Source organism: Ischnura elegans, chromosome 5 (genome assembly GCF_921293095.1).
Source record: "Ischnura elegans chromosome 5, ioIscEleg1.1, whole genome shotgun sequence".
Classification (NCBI taxonomy): Eukaryota; Metazoa; Arthropoda; class Insecta; order Odonata; family Coenagrionidae; genus Ischnura; species Ischnura elegans.
The window spans coordinates 20,921,776-20,949,060 of record NC_060250.1 but is presented as its reverse complement, the minus strand read 5'-3'; the positions used below and the strand labels follow the sequence as shown (position 1 = coordinate 20,949,060).

The 27,285-nt window shown below is 37.0% G+C and overlaps 1 protein-coding gene across 1 annotated transcript in view; it reads right to left on the bottom strand.

Moving 5' to 3' along the window:
* LOC124158559 (patched domain-containing protein 3-like) overlaps positions 1 to 27,285 on the bottom strand; it is a 149,513-nt gene that overhangs the window by 46,313 nt on the left and 75,915 nt on the right. The window contains exon 2 of the mRNA XM_046533712.1: positions 11,958 to 12,002. The gene's annotated coding sequence lies outside the window, so the exon portion shown is untranslated. The remainder of the gene's footprint in view (positions 1 to 11,957; positions 12,003 to 27,285) is intronic.

The following is a 27,285-nucleotide window of genomic DNA, read 5'->3' as shown; positions in this document are numbered from 1 at the left end:
TTTGCATAAAATTTAAAAAGTAAACGTACGCAAACATCCATGCCCTGGATATGGGCAACCTGACCAGGCGGAACTAAACCCGCGAATTTTGGTTTGGCAGGCGATGACTTCAACCTGCCGACACCGAGGTCGGCAGTGTTTAATAAGTTTATATCTTCGGTCAGGACTGAGCCAGTATGCATCAGCATTTTGTGCTCACGCTCCGCTTTCTTTTCTCTCACAAATTCTATGGAACATGAGATGCGAAAGCACCATCAAAGAGATCAATTCTAATTTTATAGTACCCTCATCGCGGACTTCAAATTTTACCTGCCTTTGTGACAGCATTTAATGAGAATCTATCTCCGGCCGTTGAAGTCTCCGAGTTATTTTTAGTCGTAGGAATACTATTGTTTCAAAAGGAACGGTTTTTTGAGGGGCGATTCTTTGCGCAAGCAAAATATTCTCTGAAAAATCACATTTGGTTGTATCCAATTTTCTCCTAGTGGTAAGTGTACGTCTCAAGAACATCACAATGAACGTAATCCGTCTCCACTGTTTACACGTTTAGGTTTTCATAAGTTTCATCGTCGTCACTGCGTAAAAGATTTCAGTAAATTATACTATGTTGCGAGAACATTAATTCGGATCCGTTCATAAAATTGACTCACTGGGGGACAGGTGTTGATTTTGAATGCCCTTTTGTAATATGATGTGAATATTTCGTGAAGGATGTAAGGCTTCTGAATAAGTTTTTTTGTGTTTCCAGTTTAGCGAGAGCGTCCTTTTTCTCCTACGTATCGAGGTCCGATACGTTCCTCGTCATCATTCCCTGATTCCCGGACTTCGTAAAGTAGGATAATGGTCACTATAAAATGGTCACTCTTACCCGTTAGAAACCTGAGAATGACTTCAATTCACTTTATTCGCCGGAAAGCACCATATTTTTTCTTATCAGGCTTTATACCTTGCGAGTTGTTCAGATGAATTTTTCCGGGTTTTCCTTGAGGTTGCCTTCGTGATGGTCTACGTTTTTTTGATATAGTGACCTTTAATATGCCGGCCTGCTTCTGTGAGGAAGTTTCCAATACATAGACCTGTAGTCTTTTTAAGTATTATCATCTCTCAGGATGTTGAGGAAATTTCTTTGTCAGATGGCAGGTAGGCAGACAATTTGTAGGCTTGCATGCAAACATATTCCCATAGTAAGTAGGTGTGTATAGTATAATGCTGCGAGTACGGGACAACGGAATATTCTCCGGATTACAATCAGAAATATCTCGTCAAATTTATTTTTAATTATTATAAGACCTCATTATTCCTCATTCAATTATTAGTTTGTTCGCTTTGCCCAATTAAAAGTATGCAGACGGAGTTGAAATTACTGCTCACCACTGAAATGGAATAAGTGCCAGAAGAGAGAGACAGGAAGAATGTGTACGACTTATTGGGGTACATTTATTATTTTTGCAGCGTAGTTTTGGAGTTAGTCAAATCTGGCATTGCAATGCTTCCGCTGAATTTCTTTCCATAGGTCGCGTATGGTTGTTGCAACTATATTTTCAGGTAAAATGATATTTTTTGTTAAAAAAACGAAACCCGTCGTACGAAAATAAATAAATGCAGTGGATATATTGCAATATTTTTAAAAACTAATATTCAAAAGTAATATTGGTAGTTGAAATTTCAGATTTTATCGTCTGATAAGTACCGTATAATTTATGTTATTCCTCTAACAAATATTCCTCCATTTTTCGACTTGAAATTAAAAAAATTGAAAGTATAGACATGTTGTATATATTATTATTCACTGCTCCAAGAGGTTCTAACTAGAGCAGTTCCCGGACACGGATAGTAAGTCCAGACTTTCCAGTGGCATCACCCCTTCGAGAAAATTTTTTGTATGCCGATTGGCAGAGCCGAGTGAAATGAACTCTCTCGCGGGGACTTGAAATGGGACGTGCGCTTACTTGCCCGTTTCGAGCCGGTAAGCTCAGCGCCGCCTTATAGCGAGTATGAACTAGGTAACATAATGCAAGACGGTGGGAATGAAGCGCGTTTAAAACAGCGTGGAAGAAAATTGGGAGGAAAACTTTGCTGGAAGCCAGTTCGTATTGAGATTTAACAGCGATGGTGTAGGTAAGTCCATAGTTAAATACTTAAAATTTAACTTATTCTTTTATTGATTTCTCTCGGTCTCTATCGCTGGTGCGGATATGCTATCTATGAAAAATAACTAGTACATGCATATGATAGATTTTCAGAAGAGTTTTATTGACATAATTTTATAAGTTTTTGAATAAGTCTTAAGATATGACTTATGAATTTAGCGTATTTAATTATTTAACTCGTTCATTTATTTACTTTACAACTCAACTCTGACTAACTAATGGCAATAAATCATGACTGTCGGCGCTTATGACTCATTATATATTTCAGATATCTGTAGAATGGATTTATATAGTAAATAATGACTGCATTGGAGCAAAATGATAACATAGTTATCTTATTTATTAATTATTAATAATTTCTCTTATTAATTTATTGAGGCACTGCCAGGGTTTCATAACATAGTGACGTCTTAAGCTGTAAGATGTAACAATTTAAAGATGTAACCTGAAGGTGTAAATATGTTATGAAACCTGGTTTGAGCCCGTTAAACATAATTAGTGAACAATCTGAAGTGTGATAATTTTATTTCTTATTAATGGAAATGTTTCTTTTGCTGAAGCCTGAATTTATTAGTAATGATTATTTTAGAATATCTCATTAAAAATCTTATAGTTACAACATTATAAAGCAATATAGAGAAGACTACAAGAGAGGGTTAAAGAACCGAATCGCTTATTCTTACCAATGTCTTTTACTGTCATGGCAGAGAAGTTTTTGTTGATTTTTTTGTCTTTAACTGGAGAGGCTAATTATTCCAATCGGAGGCTCTGACCACTTCGTGAGGGGTGGAGGTTTTACTATCACGGTGAGGTTCACGGGAAAGTTGCGTCGTATTTTGCGTTTTGACTGCGGCGTAACTATGGGATTCCGGGATTATATTTTGCTCTTACGATTGTACGAGGTAATTCATATGGAAACCAATATCTCCATCATAGAACTCTTTTGGACACAAAAGCGAGATTGACCGATTTTTTGGAGGGTGCTTTTTTCACGGTCCTTTCCAATTCGTCTTCCTAAACTCAAGGAAGCGAATTATTTCTCCTGGCATTTGACTGTTGTATGGTGCATAGCAAGAAAAACTGCTGTTCGTGAAGTCGTGGATCTGTTTTTGACGCCTCCTAAATAGAAATTGCAAGAATTTCAACTTAAAATGCTTAAGTTAGCTTCAAATTTTGGGCAAAAAATTAAAAAGAGCACTTTTTCTCATTGCTGGAAAATTTAAGTGATGGAAATTTCTCTCTTTGCATATTGAATGGCACATTGAATGAATTGAAATATTTTTGAGTGGATCTAGAATGGACTGTAGAGCGGATGGGACTCTTTATCGTTGGTGACCGTCAATGGCATGCGACCACCTTGAAAATCATTTTATTAGCAACTATGCTGCATTTTACCATTGCCATATTCCTAATGTCTCCTTTCACCACTTAAGTATCTTTGAGGATAAGGTCTAAGGTCGAGTTTATTATCAGGTCAAGGTGAAATTTATAGGCCAAAGGAAGAATACATCATTTACACAGTTTATTGCTTGTTTTGAACGCGGAAGAGATCGAACTTAGATAAATGGGAATCACAAGGCACGTGAAGTCCTTTGGGACTTGAAACAATCCTGGTCTTAAGGAAAGTTCATCAATGAAGTAAAAAATTGCTATAGTCATTACTAACAATAAAAATTACGTCTAGAATAACCTCCAGCGTTCGTAGTTTCATTTCTCTAAATATGTTAATGTCATGTGTCGTAGATATAGTTCCATTCGACGGTGCGTGAAGAAATCAACTTCTTAAGGCCGTTGCGAGAAAGTGAATGATTTTCATTACATATCGTTAGAATTTGCTTGACGTGACCGCGTTCTACAACAGGTTAGCCTTGCTCTTAAGTTAACGAAAAATTAGCGTCCTCTACTCCTTATTTATTACCTGTTTTGTGTCGATTCATCGTATTTATTAATTTATTTTTATTTACGCATTCATGTAACCGGCAAAATTTTGGAAATGTTGTCCTATTTCCTAAAAATTCAAGTAGATATCTCCGTATTTTCGATTGGAGTTGTTAAAAACTGTTTCCTGGCGGGGATCGATCTCACGGCTTCTTGATCAGCAACCGTCCTTGGCTAAACCCTCGGCCGTCGAGGACAGTGCCTCATGCTAGAATTCCTGGTATCAAGTAAACGATCTCGGTCATGTTGGTCATCTCTGAGTATCTCTTAGTTGAGAATAGATGGCATTGTCTTTTAATATTTTGTGCAGTGAAATATGTTTTCATAGAATAAAATAAAATTACTTTGTTCTATTCCACACTTTATTTTAAATAGCACGACCCGGGTTTCAGCATCTCATCCTATCATCAGAGATGCTGAAACCCGAGTCGTGCAATTTAAAATAAAGTGTTGAATAGAGCAAAGTAATTTTATTTTATTCTATGATGAAGCAGTTCCACAAAGTAACGCCCGAGACCGTGTCTTATATTAGAAATATGTTTGACATTTCGTGATAAAATTGGAACTTCCGCCTCGTAGCCAAGCTGACGTCATGGTAGATTTTTGAAGGACAATGATGTTCAACAGTGTTTTTGTTCTTGGAATAAACTAGTATTATCTAGAAATGACTCGTCATAGCAACTCCCTGATTTTTGTATTACATACACTGAATTTATTACGCAAATATTGAAGCCAAGGCTACGTTTTCGAATATAAACTTGTCGATTTATTAGCGTCGAGCAGGTGCCATGTTTATTAATTGGCCGCGTTTATTTCAGTGCATAATAACTACCCACGGGAAACACGTAATAGAATGCCAGTCTCTCTGGAGCCGGTGAGACAGTGACTAAACCGCCTTTGTTGACCCCTGGCGTAATCGCTGAGGGGCGTCCTTAAGGTTGATGTCGGAGACAAGCAGGAAAATCAAACGCAGCGGCGGAATTCCTCGGCCAATGGCTGATGGGAAGTGCTTCCCTCTCCCTCGTGTCACGCTGTGGGATGGGATAGCTGAAGTGGAGCAGTAGGTGAAGGAAACGTCGCACGATGTCCACCGCTGCCCCGTCGTCCACGGAAACCATAATAGACGAAGACGGAGGGACTGGCGTTTGGAGTCGCTCCGTGGCGACCAAGAAATGGGCAGCCACTTTGACTACACCAGCGATTGAAATAAGCGCTGAAGCCTCGGCAGAATCCCATTAAAAGCTTGAATGAAGGGTAATTTGAGACGGGAAAGTCATAATTTTAAACTAATCCATAAAAAATATAATATAATATAGTTTAAAGGCAGCGTACATATTGAATTTAGGATACTTAACAACTGAGAGTAATATTTCGTTATTTTTGGTTAACTATTAGAAAATTTCCTGGTTTTTTAAAACGCCGCGTGAAATGATTAAGAAGCCTTTTTCTATTACCGCTGCTTTCTTTCGTCATTATGGCTACTGCCAAAATTTTCTCACCCCCTTTAGGCCCAAATAATTACGTAACAAAATGAAAGCATACTTCACTGTGAAAGAAGTTCAGTAAAATTATATATAACAGTTTGTTACTGCGCGAATATCTCCTGCGCAGTTATTCCTGGTTTAGTTGTTGGGGTTGTCAGCACAGTGGCGCTCAGGATGAGATGGGATAGATAGAAGGTGTTACCACCCGTAAGGGTGCATCGTAGTGGAAAGTGTTTTTGCCCAAGTCTTCCAATTAGGAATATACATTAGCGCACGCTTTCAAAATATTTGGAAACCAAATATTAAATCCCTAGATTCAAAGAAAAGCTTCAATGAAATTTTACACACATATGTATTTCAATGGGGAATTGCGATTATGACGATATTGCATACATGCGAATATTATTCCCTAAAATATTATTCATATAATACAATTTATTTGTAAAATGAATTGTCTATAGCATCTCTAGTGGTGAAGTAAACACTATTATTTTCTTTCGTTGATTACATGATCTCGTTTTCAGTAGTACCTATACAGAAATATAATCGGTACATCTACGCGTGTTTCATTCCTGACCAGCGCTGGCGTCAAATGATTAGGCCTAGTTAAAACGAAATATTTCACCCATAAAAATATTATCTGTGTGTATGTTTCCACACTGGATAATATCAGTACCTCTTGCCGGAGGATATTTCGCCTAAGGGATAAATTGCACTGGGCTCGCCCACCACAGTGTACCGCAAATTACACTTGCTGACGATAGCCTACTGAGAGAGAAGGGTTGTTGTATCGTACGCTACATTCGCATTTGGGATGAAAAGAGAAATGAGTCGTCGAGTTATGCTCTCTTGTTTCTTTGCTGCAAGATTTCGAATCTCAGCTGCACTCTCGACAGAGTCACCGGAGTTCACGACTCTCAACCTGTTTCTCCGCCGGCAATCTAGCTCTCGACCCTTGTGTCAGCGCAGCATTCAGAACTGCGACCGCTTTACGGAGAAGGCAAGCGAGTCAGGAGAGTTAGGCGTAGGAGAGGGCGGCGGAGTAAATCTGTAGGTACTCTCTAATAAAGCCCGATGAATCCGTAGTTAGTATGTGACATTTGATCATATAGTTAATGACTGGGAAGATATGATATTCTGCCCAATTATAACATAATTTTATTTCGACCTAGGTTTCCATGAAATGTAGTGTTTTCAAGCAAAACGTTTCTAGCTTATTTTTTATCTTTATTTTGATCTTTACCTTGTGATAATTTTTTTTCTGTGAAAATAGTACAAGCCAAGTCGTTTATTTTGAACCGAATCGAATCCACAATTATTCCCAGTCATTAATACGGATTCAAATGAGAAAATATATTCTTCAAAATAAAAAAAGTCCCTCATTCAAACGCCTCCTTGCATATACATTAATAGCAAAACTTGTAGTGGCTACTGCCCAACTAGTGATTTCATGAGATATCCTCGGGGAAGCTGGAGAGGGGGAATACTTCGTACCAAAGACAACGCAGCATCTACGGCTAATTAAACATTTATAAGACGAAATAGCGAAGAATGAGAGGGTTGTATCCACTTTCAACTCCGTGCGAGAGCTAGGAACTGCTTATCCACCGATAACTTGAGAATTATGAAATATATATATATATGTATAAAAAAGAATGAACATTTTTATTTTTCAACCTCAATAATAAACCCTAATTATAATGAAGAAACACTTGGGTTTAAAAGTGAACCTAATGAAAATCACCTAGTCTGTTCGGTGGAGACATCTATAAGTGGGTGTTTGATACATCATATTTTATCGAAAGTATCATTCACCTGCAGGTGACAAGGAAGGGCAGTGTCGCTGCATTCAATCGGAATACATGTCCTTATAACGTCAATGTGAAATGCATTATCTCTCATGCTGTAATGCCTATCAGTCTTGTCCCATTAAATACTGTCAAGATACGACGATGATGATTCGTTTATGAGCAAAGTCAAGCTGCGAGCCATACCTTTCTCATGGTAAGCAAGCAGTAAGCGGTTACATGTTACGATAAAAAAAATGTAACAGCCTATGATGGCAAGAAGTAATGAAGGTGCATTTAAAATTCAGAGTTCAATAATTCCCGTCCCTTTTATCGCAGCGATTTACGGTCGATTTCTATTCCGCGCCAAAGAACGACTTTCGAGTGAAATTTCTATTTATTCAACGACCGGTAAAATCTTACGTATTTTATTAAAATATCCTTTAAGTTCTCAGAAAAAAGTGATAGAAAGTTAATGGTCGAGGTTTAGAAACCAGTTTTTTTCGCACGATATGCACATTGAGCCGGTAAAAATACCACTGTTTGTAATAATTGCGCATTTTTATCAATCGATTGAGTAATGAACTGATTGCAGCTAGAATGAGGACACACTGAACCCTGTCTTTAAATGAGAAAGTACCCCCTCTGCAAACGTTTCTCGGGAACGGAAAGCAAGTACGTATTGTGCCCTCATTTGAGGATTGGGACGATGTTTTAAGAAAGTTATAATCCTGCCTTCTTTTAAATATCTTTGAATAGAACTCGTGGCCTTGTTCAGTTTAGCTCGGAACATCTGAGCAATCTCCCATCAGAACCATAGCTGTTGTGGTAGTATTCAGATGACTGTTGATTCATCGCTTCTGTTATTGCTCGCGATGCGCACATTTTCTTTGATTGTCCCCAGACTGATGAAGCACTAAGGCTATTGTCAATGAATCAGCCAAGACAAAGGGTGAATACAATAGGTAGCGGGTAATGTATATCAATTATTGAAATTCAAGTGAATATAAAAAAACTGAGGGTAGGTACATTATGTCTAGGTAAATATTTTAATAATAAGCTTATCCATCATAATATACTCAGCGGTATCAATAAACATTTCTAAACTTTTCTCTGGTGAACAAATGTTTTTGTCGCAATTGTTAAGATATTTTGTGACAATGTGTTAGTAAATACGCTTAAAAGTAAGACCTAGATAGAATGTTAAAAATTATTGTCACACTCCATCATTGTAGTGAATAATTTTGATATAATTCGAGATAATTTACCTTGTTAAGAGTCTCGAAAAACATTCGTTGCCTTTCAAAAGAGACGATTCCTATAACATAAGAGGATTTTTTCCCAACACCATCCCTTTATGGCGAGTTTGTAAATATTGTTTCCCGAAATGAGTGAACGGAGTTGAATTTTTTATCTGAGTGGTCCCAAATAATGCCTACAATAGATTGGTTTTGGGAGAAAACCAGTTTGCTATTTATTGTTCCTCATTATTGGCCATTGTACTGATATCCACCACTGTTGTATAGCACTGCGAGTAAAATTATGGTGGAACGTGATGGAAGAGAGGAATATGCACTGATGATTCGTTGCTTCTGTGTTTCTTTGGTCTTGCGAGACTCGTCGCCAGCTCGTCCCAAGTCATGTGGAGTGATTCCCAATCAGCTGACCGCACGTTACCAGAGGAACGCGGCGGTGACACACTTGGCAGTCTCCTGCGTGGCTACGAAAATGCGGTTTAGAGATCGCTATGCTGTAGAGCAAAAATAAAAAAACAGCTTTCATATTCTTCATGAGATCTAAGCACAGTTGAGATCCAATGTTCTTTTCCTTCCCGCCTCCCAATCTCATTACTCCGTGCGGGATACTTCGGACACTACATTATTATGACGATGGTCGTGACTTGAAGGAAAATCGGGTTCCATTTCTTTCAAATATTTTCCAAGAGTTTTAATTAATTGGTATTCAGCGACATTCTGCTCTACGTGAAACAACCATCAGAGTTAGTGGACTAAATTGTTACAATTCCGGTCAGTGGCGAAACCCAAAAAATCTTTTGCCGGTGACATTTTCGATAGTTAAATTTGTCGTTGAATGAATGGTGGATTCAGATATTTTATAAAGCACGTGAGAAAAATTCATTTTTATGATACATTTTGGTGTGTAATTGAACTCTTTCTTATGTTAACTAAGTATTAGCCGATTGGCACCACTCTTCCTAAATACGGAAACTTCTTGTATGTTGATTTAAAATACTAGTTTTTACTATGTATTGCTGGTTGACGCTAGAAAGTGCTGATTGCTACTATATTGCCGTACCTAGATATATTTAGATTTGCTAGTGTATCTGGTTGTTAGCGTATTCTCTACCGATGGCTGTGGGATCATGTAAAATTATTTGGTAACTCTGGCTTTTTAAATGATTTTCTGCTGCTTTAAGTTGTTTGGCAATGCGTTCGTAAAATTCCGAAATCTGAGGGATTAATATGTGACTCATTTAATGTGGCTGCATGTGTGTCATCTGGAAACTTCGAATCGTAAAGCTCATTAATGACGGCAGTTATAAAATATTTTCTCGCGAGAGGTGGTAATCAAGTAATTACGGGAGTTTCTTCAACCCCGCATCTTGTCTTGCATTCCATCTTTGGCGTTATTCAATTTCACCGTTCTGTGGGATTATATTTTCGCAATATTTCGAGGGAACGTCTTTTTGTAAGTAATAGGCATTGCAGGATAGGCGTAATTTCTTATTTGCGATATTTCATCTCATTCGAACCAGGAATTCATATGAATTTGAATTTTGTTTTTATGCTTGGCAACTGATGATTCTTCATCCTACGAAGTATCTCACTTCATTCTTCGTGTTGTTGTATTACTGATATTCATATTTGCTTCACTTCATAATATAATTTTAAGAGGTTGTTGCTGGAAATTTTATTCATAGCGATTTCGGAATATACTGTATGTTTAACGCTGAAACTTGATCGAAATTAAAATTTGAATACTTCATGAAAATTACGCCGTGGGGAATTCTCTTTGCCGAACTAATTGGATCAATGACATCAATTTAATGCGATATTTTTAAATCAGTATTAACGGGCTGCGGAAAAAATTTATCTCTATATAAGTAAAATGTATGCCTCTTTTACTTTTACGTCCCAGAAGTAATTTTGTTAAGCATGGAAAACCTTTTCTATTACATGCTAATGACTATTTATGCGTATAGGAATTTAAAAATATATAAAGTGCTTATGGGTAAGTATGGGGAAGCTACTTGAAGTAAGTGATGATTTACACTGTTTGAATCAGTTTGATTATGCCGTGGTGATAGCGAAAATCACCATGTTTACGGCCTACAAGGACAGTGATTAATTTAATAAATAAATTCAGCCCTGCTCCGCTTTTATTGAGGATAGGAGAGATAGAGGGAGAGCTCTCTGTCACCAATTGATTCCACTGAGGCGCCCCAGTCTCCATATAGTGATCCATTGAGTGTGGAAAGCTTTTATGTTTGCATATGGGGTTTTAAACCTTGACTACGAAATTGAATTTACGTCACGTTATCAATCATATGACTTAAGAATTCTTCCTATTGGCATTCATTTTAATTTTAATATCATATTACATTGTACAAAGTTAAAAATGTCCAATAGTAAAAAAAATATGTATTTCCATATTTTCTATAGTAAACGGACCTTTCTTGTGTTTTTTGGTATGTATATTTGAATATTTATATGTATATATAATATATTATATGTAAATTTGTGGTATGTATATTTGACATATTTTTGGAACTATAGTTCAACTTAATTTTACTGTCAAAGATATGGTAAAATATGGTAAAATGTGTCAACCTATGGTGTGACCCAAATCCATGCCCATTCGCGTCACAGTACCTATATAAAAGCGGTTTAAATGCCAGTCCAGAAATGCTTATTGTTTTTTTTCACGGTTTGAATCGGTGGAAATCCAGTTTCAAACTCCTTTTTAGTGCGTTGCATCGTTTTCTTTGTTTCATTTCCGCGAAAACCGGCTGAATTTTGTGTCAGAAATGCCTTCACCACTAAGATTATGTCGCAAGGCTTATATCCCTCTTCCCTCTCCCAAATTTGAAACGATAGGTGAATGGCTTACATATGTCGCTTGTCTTTATGGATATTTTTTCCTTTTTTTCCTAGTGCATTGTCTTAATCACTGTGCCATCGATAACTTAGAACTAGGAACGTAGTGGCTCTGTATAAACGGAATTTTAAGAATCACAATGCTGAAAACAATTATCCAGGGTTATTTTTATGACCGAGATATGAAATAATTATCACCCCTTAGAATGGGTCTGAAAATAATTTCAAAATATAGCATTTTAAGGAATACCTATTCAAAATTATCTCGGCCATAGTATCCAGCTTAAAATTCCTTCGATAGTTTTCATACTTTAGTTCATTGACTTTCAGTATCAATCCTTTTCACGACAGTAATTTCCGTGACTCTTGCGGTGATGTTAGATTCAATGTCTCGAATAATGGAAGAAACAAAGTTGGTTCAAGGGAATAGGAAACCAACGTTTGAAAATAAATGACATAATTAACCATTTTGATACTCACCAAATTTATTTCCTTGCTCCGTGGAATAATTTAAGTCCGAAAGATCTGAAAGGAAAAAGGAAATTATTAAGTGATTGTTTATATCAGAAGATATAATATATAACTACTTATTCAGTATTGTTTTTATTGATAGAGCCTTAAGGTTAGCTAACTAATGCCCTTGCGTCCCCCATGCCGATTTTTTTCTATTTTTATATTAGCTACGGAAAAATATATGATATTTTATCCTATTTACCCCGATACACAGGATTTTTTTTAATTGTAAAAAAGTATTTCGTCAACATTTCGCAAAGAGTGGATTTAGATGAAATGTAAAATAAATAAGGGAATATCTCGATTGGGACGCTGAAATGTCGCGTCAGTTACTGTGGAGAATCTATCATAGCGGAGGCACCGATACCGATTTTTCCTTAAAGAAACTATTACGCTATCGCAATCAATCCCAAACTTAGATAAGATTATCGAAACATATGCTATCTTTAGACTTGTAAGTAAAACTACCTTATAGAATAACTAATATGATGAGTAAAATATCTCAAGGTAACTTGGTGACTCAAAAATTGCAATTAGTTTACAAAGTTTTGTGTTATATATAATCAAAGGTTTCTATCTAATCAACCTCGCAATTATAAGATAGGTGAGAGACAAAATAATAACTTATTTTTAATTTTCCTTCGATACCTCTTCTTTCATTCCATTCAGTCGAAGATATGATTCATGTCATAACTGTACTAAATAGTGCCACTTACAAGCAACTTTTATCTAATTTTTGAAAAGGGCGGTAAGAGGGAGTTCTTTGATTATTTTCATCGTTTATTGAAACGTTTTTGACCTTTATCCTACAGAATTATGGAGATTAACTGGTGCTTATTATTATGCCAACAATAAATAATTGAGGTTATTTTTTGACTCGGAATTTAGTTTGTCGTGGTGAGTACTGATTGGTGACATATGAGGGGTGAACTGAAGCGTTAGCCCAGACTGGCATAGTGAAAATGGTGAACATGGCGCAATGGTCTGTGTAAGAGGTCGACAATCGCTCCGCTTTTAGAACCGGTCCATAGTTACTGCAAAAGAAGTTGTGCAAGTCGAGAATATCCTTCTCGTGCGTCCGGTAGCAGCGTACTTAAGTTGGAAGGCTTCATACGTGCACTAAATTGGCTTCAAAGTTCCAAGAGTAAATAGTAATGACCCATTGATGCCTTGTGCCTTTCAGCTAGTTTATTTCCTCAGCAAATCTACTTATAATCCACGGTTGTCCCTATATCTAAGTTATGAAATAATTAAAATTACCGAAAGGCTTTTCATGCTTTTGTAGGTGGGCGATCGCTTTTATAAATTTAGAGTACAGAAATAGTGACTGACGACTCAAAACGCGGTGTTGTGATGAAGTACGTTCAAGGCATCGAAATATTTATTTTATTTACCAAACCACCTAAAACAGCTCTATATTGGCTTTTTACATAAGGGTTTTTCAACAAGTTAACAATTACCCTGGCAGGAATCGAATTCACGAACGCCACTGAGGTCGGCGTGGTTAAGTTCAAATTTTTGATGGTTGCAATCGTAGGATTCTGGCGTGAAATGCATGGGTGTTATTTTTTCATCTCAAATGGCGAATATGATAAAGTCGAAGGTGAAAAATTATTTTTTTAGACAAGAATTAATTAAAACATAGTTAGATTCGGTAAATTGTCACTGAGAGCATCTGTAAGGCGAAGGAAACATCTGGAGAAAATTTGCTAATAGCTGTGGATTATTTTCTTGAAGAATATCAAATCGCAGGTTTCACTGATGGTAGGTAGCGCAGAATTCAAAATACTGCGCGGTGTTCCCTTTCGAACCTATCTTAACACTGGGATTTTGACGTGCTCATCACGTCAAAATTAGACGTGCTCTTCGCGTACCCATATGGTCGAAGAAGTCTTAAGACTGGCTAGCATGCCCGACTTCTGGAGCGTTGACTTGCGAAAGTCTTCAGATTCTCTCTGTTAGCTATGTAGAGTTTATTTTTAAATGGTGGGCGAGTTTTTAGAAGTCATATTTATAGACGGTTCTAGACAGTTCATTGAGATGGGTCATTATGATGTCCGAAAGTTGATGAACGAAAGTCAAGGCGACGCCATCAATCGCGGAAGCAGAGCATTCGGGTTGTGCACTGCTTCGCTGAGCGTGCTATTTGCTGGCTCTATCGGAGGTTGGTAAAAAGTCACTCTCGTATCAGGTGGTACTCACTAAATAGCATACACAGTTTCTGTACGAGTTACCAGATTCTTTATTGGAAATATGTTCTTGTAGATGCGCCCAAAATTGAATCAGAATACTAATTTTATTTAGTTAAAAATTTCAATTAGTTTGCTCTTCTAAACTTCTCAGGCCTTATGTTAGGTACTCCCAATTATAATGCTCGCATCATTTGGAGCTCTAAAATTAACCACGAAACCTAAATATTGGCTTGCATTGTCATCACGATTAGTCTCTCCTCTCTTTCTGCCTTTTTGTTTTACCAAAGTTGCGATAAAATAATGAAGTTTATCTTTTTGTCCATCGTGTTATTTAATTGAAGAAAGATCTGAGGTTTTCCCGGCGTATGCTGTTGTTGAAGTTTATTCGGGATTGCCACCGGATAAGGTCCTCCATCTCTGCCGACGTTTCGATGGCCGAGTCGTCCATCGTCATCGTCAAGCCCTGATGATGATGGACGACTCGGCCATCGAAACGTCGGCAGAGATGGAGAACCTTATCCGGTGGCAATCCCGTGTTATTTAATTCTTCATTTCCCTTCGATTCCATTTGGTGCGTATTAATATATGCAGGGAAACAGTCGTCGAAGACCGCTTGTCCTGTAATTAACTGGTGGTTTGTAGATGGAAATTGCTAATGCTCGCACCTTGTTAACTATGACCGAGTCGTGAGTTTGCCATGACTTTTGAGCAGCTGAGGATGTTATCGAGTCTGAGGGAGTGAACAAGAGATGGGCGGGCGTTGACCCTCATGCCAGCTGACCCCATGACCTTCACCCTCTATATCCGCATCTCGCTGCATCATTCGCTGAATGACCTTAGCACGTAGCAACGACCCACGAAAGAGAGTTTTCCACTGACCCCTGGTGCAAGTACGCAGCGTAGCGAAGGGTATTGAGGTCAAAGAGAGTTCTCGCCCCTGGCGGCAGAATTAATCCCTATCGTTGGATTAATCTTTAGGAGACTTAAGTAGTTTCAACCCCGAAAAATCAGAGGGAAAAATTTATGCTTCAGCTTATCATCATTTCTATTCCATTTAACGGTAAATAAATTTTCAAATGTTATTTACATTTAAATTACATGTATAAGTAACATTTGTACTCCTCATATCTTATTTGAGATCAATTTCTTCTTGCTGGGCTTGAGAGTTCTGACGCCAGCTGAGCCTTAGAAAAATTATCTTACGATGTTTATCACTTCTCCGTTAGGAATTTAATTTTCCACCAGTCCAACTACATTGCCAATCTCATCACACCACCTACGCCACACCTCCCCCACACCACATTTTAATTTATTTTTACCCTTTTAATTTTGATATTTTAATTAATAGTTACAGCGAAGTTTGAAAATTACATTCCATCGGAATGTGACCAATAAATAATGATTACTGAAATTATTATTTAATTAAATTTTCGTGTGAAAATTATTTTTCATAAGGTTGTTATTCTGTTTTGGGGTAATGAGATGATATTAACTCAGAGGTTAAAACTTTACGGCTTCTTAAGCTTGTGGAATTCTCATGGTTGCTGACCGAAAAAAATGGTTTGTAGGTAACTTAATGTAATCCGTTTCAAGGAAATATATACCTTCCAGATTTTTGATGAGGATATTTCATTAGGCCATTCTTTTAATTATTTGTCGACCAATGTTTTTAAATTTCTTCCGATGAAAGATGTGGGGTTTGAGAACGATGCACTTAATTGTGTTATAATTTTTTTTCTGAAATTTTTAATTTTCCTCATCGTCCCTTATCTAGATGAGATACGGACTACACATGGATGGAGCGGCACTGAGCGGGGTGGGGATGTTGGAAACAATGTTAAAGGGTGGAATTTTTGGTGAATGAGTGTGAGGAAGGAAGAGAATAGGATGATGAGACACTTAATTCTGTCATAATTATAAATTTTCCTGATTATTTTAGTTTTCCTCATTGACAATTGTGTCTTATCTACCCAAAATTTATAAGAAAAAATGAATTTTCCGATTTCGAAGCATCGATTATGTTTAGAAAGAAAAAAATCTTATATTCTGAAGAGAGACTCAAGTTATGAGGATGTCGATGGAAAAATGCAACAGGAAAAAAGGGACGGCCCGAACCTGCCTATTACGCTTGAATTCCTCTGAAGCCCGGGTGACTTATAAACGCTTGGAATTCCTGGATGAACCCCCAGAGTCTCGGCCGCCTCCTCACCACTCGCTGCGTTGGTGTGGTCAGGGCGAACTGTGGTATGGACAGAATGGGAGCAATGGGTTTAATGAATGAACTTAATGAGTGAAAACTTATCCTCAACCTCTCCTCTCTCCACTCCCTACATTACGCTCTATATGTTATTCTTCTCGAGAACTTGAAAACCTTCTTTTATTACTTTTTATGCCGTCAGTTGTTTTCTACTCGTTATATCCGAGTGCCGTTATCTTGGATAACGGATCGAATTGCTCATCGGAGGTGCGGGAAGATTGGCCGTGTTGTTGGCCTGGTGGAAAAATAAAATTACTTATGAAGAAGTGATAAAAATCAGAAGAAAATTTTCCGTGGATGAGCTGGCGTCAGAAATCTTAAGCCCGCCGAAAAGAAATTTATCGGAAATAAGACTAATGGAGATGGATTAAGTGGATTAATATAACGATAATATTTAAATATGATAATATGGATATACCGAGGAGAAATTAAATAGAGGAAAAAATTAAATTAAATTTTGAAACGACATCTGTGGTGATGTTCGCGCTAAAAATAAGCAGAGGAAATACTCAAATGAGCTATTAATGAGGAACGAAGGGAAGGGAAAGGAAACTAACGAAGGGTAAATATATGTGTTTTAACATCTGTGATAATGTAAGCGCAAAAACTTTCCATTATTTAATAAGTATTAATTGGTATTATATTTTATTGTGACAGGTATTCGCGTATTAAGAATAGTAGTAGTAGAAATAAATCTCCGGAAATGCTGAATAGCATCTTACGAGTACCTTATGGCGAATGAGCTTAGGTGACACACCAGGCTTTCTGAATAGTAGGTTAAAAGATGTCATTCTTAGTAATTACTCGAATAGCACTTGTGGCATGTCACCCAAATACCTTCATGATGAGACCAATTTCACTCTTTCCCTCCGCTACTCATCTGTCGATGCGTTATTAAGTGGGTCACCAACTTACTTGCTCTGAGGCATAACAGTAGTCCTCTGGAGACAATAATGGACAGACGTCGGAAGGGAATCGGAAGTACAATGTAATGAGGACAAGGGTAATGCGTCGACGGAGACTTGGGACTCAACACGCGGACTTAAAAGAATACAAAGGAAAGCTGCGGGATTCGTCGAAAGCTGCTACAGGCGTACAGAAAGCGATAGAAATATGTTAAGCGAACTAGACTTGGGACCGATAGTGAATCAGAGTTGCGCGTTCGGCTTGGATTGCTTGAACAGTTGAAAATAGATATCTTCCAGATTTGCTGCAAGCGAGTAGAATTAATTCGTTTGTACTTCCCCCATATTTTTTATCAATGGCTTGCTTTTTTTGTAATTTAAATTCTGCTTGTGATGTTATTTTACTCAATTCATATAGAATTCGATCAAAATTAGCGTTGGAAATGCGAAAAAAGCATTGAATTCAAAATCAGTGCCTCTTCAAGTAACAGTCACGTGATGGTTGAGTGAATATCATTGCTGCGTCTCGGTGAAATATTAAGTGAACCGCGTTGTACCTAGCTTCTTTACCAGGTGATGAAATCGCTTTTTTTTATCCATTTCTCATCCACTTACCCTATTTCTCTCGGCGATTAAAAAAATCGAGATGTGAAGCGGCCAGTACTATAGAGAGGGGGTTGGTACTTGTTAGGAAAACGCCCCCTTCACGGAATCATCCGGTTGGGCGGGCACGCGGAGCCAACGCCATGGTTTACTGGAAATACTAGTTTTTCTTTCTCGAGCGAAAGTCCACTCTTTCCTTCGAGACGCTCTAAATTTTCGAATTGATTCTCCCCCCCCCCCTTGCACATGAGCGAATAAATGTATTCGTGTCTCGCTAATGGAACGTCGAATTAAAAATCCGCGCTTCTTGTTAGACACATGTTTTAGCATTACCGAGATAGTTTGATGCCGTTTTGAGCAGTAATTTATGAGGGAAAAATGAAAACTGTGGAGTCAGAATTATTTGATGGGAAATGAAGATATTTTGTAAACATCAAGAAAATCATTTAAAATTTGAATGAATGGCTAGCACAATATGAGTAGTTGATTAAAGATACCGAAGTGGACTAAATTATCAAGTTTTAGTGGAATCGATTAAAGTATAAAGCTGGAGAAAACGATTCGAAAATTTGAGTAATTGTTTATATCAATGCGATTGTTTGGTGGTAATATCAAGGAGGATTTAATCTTTCAAGTTTTGATCCAGTAATAAATGGCATAAAAAAGAGATATTGATATAAAGTGTAAAATAATAAAGGAAATGCTGAAGATGTAAATGAAGCACACGAATCATCGTTTTGTTTGTTCCTTGCATCATCCGAAATAGCTGAATAAAATCTACTTAAAATTTATCTGTAAATTTATAAAATCTATCAAGTTAATGAGTATCTCCAACTGAAAAGGCATGTGGTCGTAAGATACAGATGCATTTTATTAATAATTATGTTTAATTGGCTCTGCTGATTGCCAATTAAACCCCACGCGCCACACTATCTTGATAAGATATTTTGCAGGATTTTTTCTTGAAATATCAGTTTAAATATTGCTTGTGAGATTCTGAGAACTTTTTTTTGCGTGGTAATACAATCCATTTCGGTCGGATTACTTCAGTCTATCATTTATTGTTCAAAACCAGCTCTTCGCCCACAGTGTCGTTGATTGCGAATGGGCGTTAAGGGATTGGGAGGGCGGTTGCATGTGACGCATGGATTGTTACAATTTTAGCTCAATTCATTGCCCAGTAAAACTCCTTTCTTTGACCCAATTATACACCTTAGGTCGCCCAATATCTTTACGTCAGCAAAATGACCGAAAACTGGTGGGAATACCGCGTGACTCGAGTTGTTATGGCAACCTTTCTAGAACGTAAAATAAAATGTCGTTTTTTTTATATCAACCAGAAATCAACATAAAATTATTGCCTTGCACGAATGGTAATATTATTCAGCCATTTATGTTTATGAGGAATTAATGTTTCATCTTTCATTTCTCCTGGAAAACTCCATATTATGGTCATTCAATGCAGCTGATAAGTTGTCTATAGTATTGGTTGGCTCACATTAGTACCTTATTTTTTTGCTTAAATGTTCTGGATTTCTTTCTTTTCTGAGCAATAATATTTGAACTAAATGAAAAAAAACTCGTCAAAATCAACTATTGGGAAGTCGAATATTCAGATATTCTTTTTTTAAGTTAAGAAGAGGTTTATTTCAATACTTTGGCTAAATGGATTAATAAAAGCTAAGTACCTCTATAACTTTGGAATTGGTTTTATAAGGGATTTTAATATGTTATTAGTTTCCTCGTGGTATTTTTTAAATAAAAGTCTCAGGAAAAGGTAAAAAAAGCGAAGTAAATGTATTGAAGTAAAAATTTAAACTTTATTTCAAAATCCTTGTATCAATATCATTGTGTTGACCGAGGTCACTCTTCTGTTAAAACTTTAGTTTCTATAATACCTTTTTTCTTAAGATGGTTGGCTTTCTTTCAGTGAATAATATTTCTTATTGAAGTTCATTGATACAGATGGTTTGAACTATTTTTGTAATTCTGACCTAAAATCACTGTGTACTGAATATAATATATTAACTGTGAATAAAATGCTGAATTGGCTCATTATTATAGAGAACTATTTCAAATATGAGCACAAAATTAAATGTAATGATACACATTCTATGGACAAACGCAAATCCTTTGTTGAAAACTTATCTTTATAATAACATGTACGGTAAAATGTTGCTGAAGTATGTTGTACCTCATACCTTTAATTGTATGCCAAAGGCTTTATGTAATCTCAAATCTTTGGCCGACATTAAAAGAAAAGTGAAAGATTGGTTAATAAGTGATATTGTAAACTTGTAATTTCTTTATTTTAATCTGAAATGTACAAAATACATTAAATTATCGTAGTTTTGGTTAAAAGCCCCTAAAGTTGAAGTTGAAACTTGTAATATAAATGCTATGCTCTCAATGTGCCGCATGTTGTATTGAATAACTGGAACCTTCTGACAAGCCGAGCTTAGAAGGCTTGCAATTATTATTATGGAATCTATACATAAAAGGAGTTTTAAACTCTTTCTTAAATTGATATTAAATCCTGTATCCTGAAAGTATGTCCTGTAAACGTTACGACTGTCGGGTATAATTGCCACCTCTTTGATTTGACCTTTTGCCTCTCACGGCGAGGTTAAGAAAAAATCCCTTTCCTTCGAGTATATGCTTTCAGGAAATATGAAAAATGTTCACATGGGAGGGCAGTCAGGCAATATAAAAGAAATGGCTAGTTAGAAGTTTCGAGGCTGAAAAGATATTCGTGGCCTTCGACCCTTTTCACGGTCCGATCGGCACATTCGGTTTGGGTCCCCCCGTTATGTGTTCCTCTGCGAAAACCGGCTCTGCCAGTTTAGTTAATACTGGGCGCTGTTGCCGACGAGAAAAATCACTCTGCCAGCCTTAACTCTGCAAGAAAAATTATGAAAAAATAAGATATCGTCGAAAATTATCTAGTGCGTGACTGCATGTAGGGTTTCTTGTCTTTAGTGAGTTCATATCTGGTAGATTTGTGCTTGAGCGATTCATATGATGGTAATTGATATCCGATAGGTAAATTTAGTGCTGCTGCATAATATTAATAAGTGAGTACGAGCCACGGTCCAATATATATCCGTCGGTAGTGGGTCGCCGATTTTCAGGATTTCTTGATCATAGGTTTGATTGGAGCACTAATTTTTCATGCAAAATCTGAATGTTTGTCGTAATCTTTGCGATTTTTACTTTTTGGATACATTTTACCTTGGCATTCAGACATTATTTACATTTTACCCTTACGAAAGCAAGTCTATCATATAGTATTGAACAGGCTACATGAAGGGCGTCCCTAGATTTTTTAAAAATCTCCTCAACCATTAGTTATGGAATTCCGTAATTCCACACATTTGCCCTTATATAATGCCATGTGAATAGCGAGCATCAGAAATTTGTAAGGACATTTTTTTAATCTATGGTTGGAATTGAAAGTAAATACCTTGTAATGGTCGAGCCACGACGTCAATCTAAGTGAAGAAGGATTTGGTTCTTTCCCGGCGAATGCTGTTGATGAAATCTTCTCGGGAAATCAGCCGGGTGATGATGGCCATTGCTGCCAACGTTTCGATGGCCATCATCACCCGGCTGATTTCCCGAGAAGAATCCTTAGTCTATCTAAGTCTTTTTCATTCTATCTTAAATAAATCCTGATTGATATGGTTATAGAAAATACTGTGCCATTAGAGTTTTGATACGATTGTATATTTCTGAAACGTTTTTTATGGAAGATTTGATTGGGTAATTTATCCTAAGTTCCGGAAAATTTCCTATATACTTGTAAAGAACTGAATGCGCTTTTCTATGCGCTATGCGCTATGAATGTTAGATATTTTATTTTCATGGTAACTTAATTTAGGTAATTGATAATTCATGTTGAGGAATGAATGCATCAGATGGGTTTCTGCAAGCGTATATCGTTCCTCCTGCTGCTTGCCGCTGCTCTTTCCTTTAATTGTAGCTTCCGATATTAATAATGTTTTACTGTATTTATAAGATTATGTAGACTAGCTTTATCAGTCGGCGTCGGAAAACTGTTAGTCAGTGGATAAAAGTATTGTCCTTGACGGTATGAATGTCATGCTGCCTCCTTTGGTTCTCCATAAGATAGTGACCATGAAAAGGATGGACAATAGTGATGAATAAGATGGCCATAAGTTGAATTGCAACGCCATAGCAGGTGTATTGTGTCATGACTGTGATTTTATTGTTTGAGTATGATTCCAACATTTCTTCTTTTTTTGCTCGTCTTCTTTGCACCGATTGCTTCTACTCTCATCTATCAGCATATGCGGCCTCAAATGTTCGTACTTACGTTAATAGTTTCTTAATATAGGGCAAAATTTCCTGAAATTTTTTAAAAATCCATTATATTTTCAGTCAATGAATGAATTAACAGTGACGAATAAAACTCAGTGTTTGAATTATTGTCTTCTCCGAGTTACATTCATGATATTGAATGATGTCAACCATAGAAAACGTGAATTAATGCAATCTGAAGCAATGAGGCCTTCAAAATTGGAATTATTTGGAAGAAAAGTCTCTAACTTGATAGAACAATTAGCGTTCAAAATTCTCGATCCGTGACCATCGATGTTATACTGTTAACTCTTGTTTTACAAAATTTATTCATTATTGGTCTTCTATTTACCCTCCTCTCCTTCTTAGCTAATTTGGTTAATGCGTACATTTCTCACTTGTAAGTGGCCGTATTTGAATACGCATTTGTCTTCAATACGTCTTTCAATGCGACTTGAAATTTATGCAGAGTATGATTTTATGATGAAATGGTAGATTACAATTTAACAACGGTAAAATACTCATGAGACACACCAGAGTATTTTACCAGCTGGTGTGGTATTTGCACATCTTTTTTATTTATGAATTTCAAAGTGGTACAGTGTACAATTTTACATTTTGCAGTGTCCCGATAATTTAATTGCTTACTGGATTCAAAATTCGAAAAAGTGAGACAACTTATTTTTCCCAAATAATTTTGTTCTTTTCATTTACATATATGGTACATCGTCGTTAATAGATACAGTTTAAAATTAATTTTAAAAAGCTGTATATAATTTGCAAGGAGCTCCATGAGTAGCTTCACTCAACGAATTCACACCATATTGAATAGTGGTGGCCATACGATTGTGACTATTGTGATCGCTTCTTTCTCATTCAGGATATGAAATAAACTGAGGAGGATGTCATTGTGAATCACAACATTTGGTATTGGGATTTCCGAATGCCACATCAGTGTTGGAATGGCTAAGGATGGTCAATCCATTGTTCATATTTTTCTCGCTGTGACAATGAGAAGATGATGAAGTGAGGAACGACGTGCATAATTAAGGATTGAGTTGACTCTCGAGTCGCACTATGTGGCGAGTAAACAGGTGCTTCAGTTATTTCCTCCCCTATGTCTTTCTCGATCTTATGTGTCTTCTTCAATGTTTGTACAATAGACTGAAGTGAGTCGGTTACTCCGTAATGTAGTGGAACTCGTAAGCCATTGAATCAACAACAGATGATAAAAAAGGAATAATGTATTAGGTATTGCATGTAACCTTGGAAATTAAAACATAAAACCCTCAGAAATTGTAAAGTAAATGTTTCCCAATAGATGCCGGAGGGTAGCGTCTGCTTTAGAAGAAGATTGCATCCAGTTGTTAAGAATCCATCTCATGGAGTGAGTATTTGCGTACCAATGGCATTTACGCGAAAAACAGGTCTCACTGGCTAAGTTTTTTCGTAGCATAATTAATAAATATTTCTTCACTTTTGACATTGCTCACTACACGTGTTTGAGTGACGGTATGGTGTTTCTCGACAATTGAGACATAGGCGTACCTTGATTGATGTGGAGATCTACTCGGGTGTTATGCCTTATTTCAATGCCTTATTTGTCTCATCGCCTCAGAAAAGTTATCATAATTTTTCTGATTCCTTTCACCAGCATTTAATTTGCATTTCGGAGCCTTTGCAGTAGACTACTCGTTATGTATGGTGCATAAGCAGGTGCTTCAGTTAATTCTTCCTCTAAGTCTTTCTCGATCTTATATGTCTCCTTCAATGTTTTTCTTTATTTGTCTTTTATTTTTATGTGGATTAAATTCGTATTGACTAGGATTTTGGCTTGAAGCCGGTGGAGTGCATATTTATATTAGTGCGATATTTTATAAAAGTAAATAAGACTTGGTGGTAGGTGTGACAACCCACGTAAGCGATCGCTTAAAACAGCAGTAGCAAATACGAAACTTCCTTCGTTTTTGAAGCTCTACTGTACTCTCTACATACCTCGAAAGCTCCTGTGCTTGTCGGAATTAGGTTAAAGGAGGGAGTATGTAAGTAAGGTATGTGGATACAGATGCATAAATTTCGTTCATCTCGACATGACATTTTATCAGCCAGGGACAATGGGCGTTTTTTTTTGGGTTCACCTCCAAGAAGACTTAGGCCCTTCACCGCTGACGACTCCTGGGTGTGTTCAAGTGTTCACGTGATGAACAAATTTTCGTAAGTGGGCCATCCATCTCTCCCGGTGATTAATAAACCCTCAAGAAACGAAATAATACTCCTTTCATTACAAGTGTATTTAGACGCTTAAAACCGAATGGAATGAAACAATTTAATCTTCAACAGTATTTTCGTAGCTCGTTAATCTCTGGAGAAAAGAAATTAAGACAGCTGTGTATGTGTGGGGTTAAAGAATATTGGATTTTTTTGGGGCACACCTTTTCGTCAACGAAAGTCGATGAGGAAAAGAGGTCACACACACACGCGATTGTTTCTCAGGAGCTCTAACTGGGGGCGTGCCAGGGAGAAGTTATGGCATTTGAACCGAACAATAGGGTTTTTGCGAATTCGCCCTTGACCTGCCCTTACTGGAGCTCTTAAGAGAAGTCATTTTTGCGAAGAGTTGACATCGATAATATCTCCTGTGCTCGGTATACTTACCGAATGTCGACGATGGCCTCGGAGGTAGTTTTCGCGGGAAATATACCCATACATTTATGCATAAGGGAAAGGGCTATTTAAATGACAATCTTGTTCGTGTCAAGGGGATATCATAAGAATTCAACGATTTCCATTGCCTCCTGTTATTGCCGCACCAAGTTTGATTAATCGCGTCAGACTTGAAGTTGTCATAATAATGCGGCTTACAACATCACCAGGATGTTCTGAGAAGTACCTCCAAGGGCATGCGTCAAAAGTGCTATGAAACTTGGAATAGAAATTGGAATAAGTAGGCAATGGTGAAGTTGGAGAGGAAAAAGGTGTAAACCGAGTTTGCCATCGTACAAATTGCCGAAGTATAAGCATTAATACTTCACACTTTGTTCTCTTCGTTCATCAGACTTCGTTAAAAAGGGAGCGGCGGAGAGCAAAATCCTACCTTAAACCCTAATTAGGTAAAAACATGTTCAGTACCTGTCCAAAATAAGAAGCATAAATGCTGCATTGTGGCGGAAGCAGTATTACATTTTAGTTCACTCTCTGGAAATTTTAATGCGAAGTGAAATCTGAATTGAAATCATTACATCCAATGCCACCGCGACTAATAAACTCGAAAAAATCCAGAAAAACACAATTTCTCATTATGAAAAGTGATGCATGTCTTTCTTATGTTTTTTTTTCTGAGAGAGCAATATCTGTTCGTTACAAATACGCTTACTTGCAGTCATCTGTGAATTCTTCCTGGTGAAAGGAATTAAGACTCCCGTCCCAGAATTCTGCTGTTACCGAGTGTGCAATAGCGAGCGATGGTGCTCACAACAGTGTAGAGACTTTCTTTCTATGCCATATTTTATGCCAGACGGAGCTAATCAAAATATCTTCCAGGAAGTACTTTAAATTATTTTTCAAAATAGTATTCGAAAGCCTATTCTTTGCCAAAAATGATTTGTAGCGTCGACTGAACGATCTGTTCATCATTTAAAATCATACAAAAAATGACCCTGGATTTAGTTCAAAAATTTTTAATAAAAGTACTCGCCAAGTAAAACATTTAATGAGGGAACTGACAAATGGCGTCCACAGTAGAATTTCTCAATACTTTTCGGGAACTGTTTTTCGGGTAAGTTTCTAAATTTTACCTTCGAAAGGAGAAACCAATTCCTGTCTGCAAAAATGCTATTTATGGTGCTTAGATATTAGTGGCGCATTATATATTTATTAATCAAACGTTAGATTAAGTCAATAATATTAAACTAAGTAGATCGATTCATTATATACCTAATGGTATTTCAATCATGATATCAAACTTGAACTACGTCATGTCGAAATCAACTTCTGCAGATATACAATTTTAAAAATTTCGTTGATGTCATAGCTATTTATTAGAAGTTTCCATAGTCTTGTAATCATGGTTAGAGTGAGACGTGGAATTATGGATTTAATAATTCAAAATCGATTTAGAACTCTTACTTACATAACTTTCCAAAATTGTTATGGAAAATTATGTTGACAGTTTGCAAATTTATTTCCAAGAATGGAATAGACAGATTGCGTATATGCTCCAAATTGTTACGGTAAATACTTAATTCTTGTGTTGTTCTCATTAAACTCGTGAGATTTAAAAAATTTAACAAACCTAATTTCATAATTAAATGGTAGCATTTTTGGAAAATTTTGTGTGATTGTTACTAGCATATTATCCAAGTTTCACTCTATTTAGAAATTTAGAGCGGGTGGATGGAATCTTGTAATAATTATTGGGAGTGCGTCTTGATGGTGACGAGATAAGGGTTTGGAATTGGAACAAAAGAAAGCGGCTGTCCGTTGTCATTTCGGGCACGCACCCATTATTTCTCGTTCACGCCTACGCACTCGTGGTCGCACGTACGAACGCATTCGGTCGAGGCGTGGACTATGGCGATGGATTGGTTCTGTTCGAATCCGGAAGTGAGATCCTGACGAGAGAGAAAGAGGAGAAAGCCGTCAGGGAATGAAAAGAAAGAGACAGTCACAAGTCCCTCCCTTGCCACCGCGGTGGCGCGTGAGAATGCAGAGTCACGCTTCCGCGGTTCCTCCTCCTACCCGCCACCTCGGAAGAAAAGTGGCGGACCATAAGTTTCTCGGAATGATGGCTTTTTTTGTCTAATTTGAGAGTGAAAAATTGCCAAAAATGGCTGGAATAAGTTCATAACGATTCAGAAAAAAAGAGAGGAGAAAAGTGAAATTATTTGTGTAGAAATCGAAAATATTTATGCCGGTAAAAAAATATTTGCCCAAATTTCTCCAAATATTGCTTTTAGGGTCAGTATTTATTGAGTGAAATGGGGATGGAATGCAAAAAATGGATGAAACTATGGATTGCA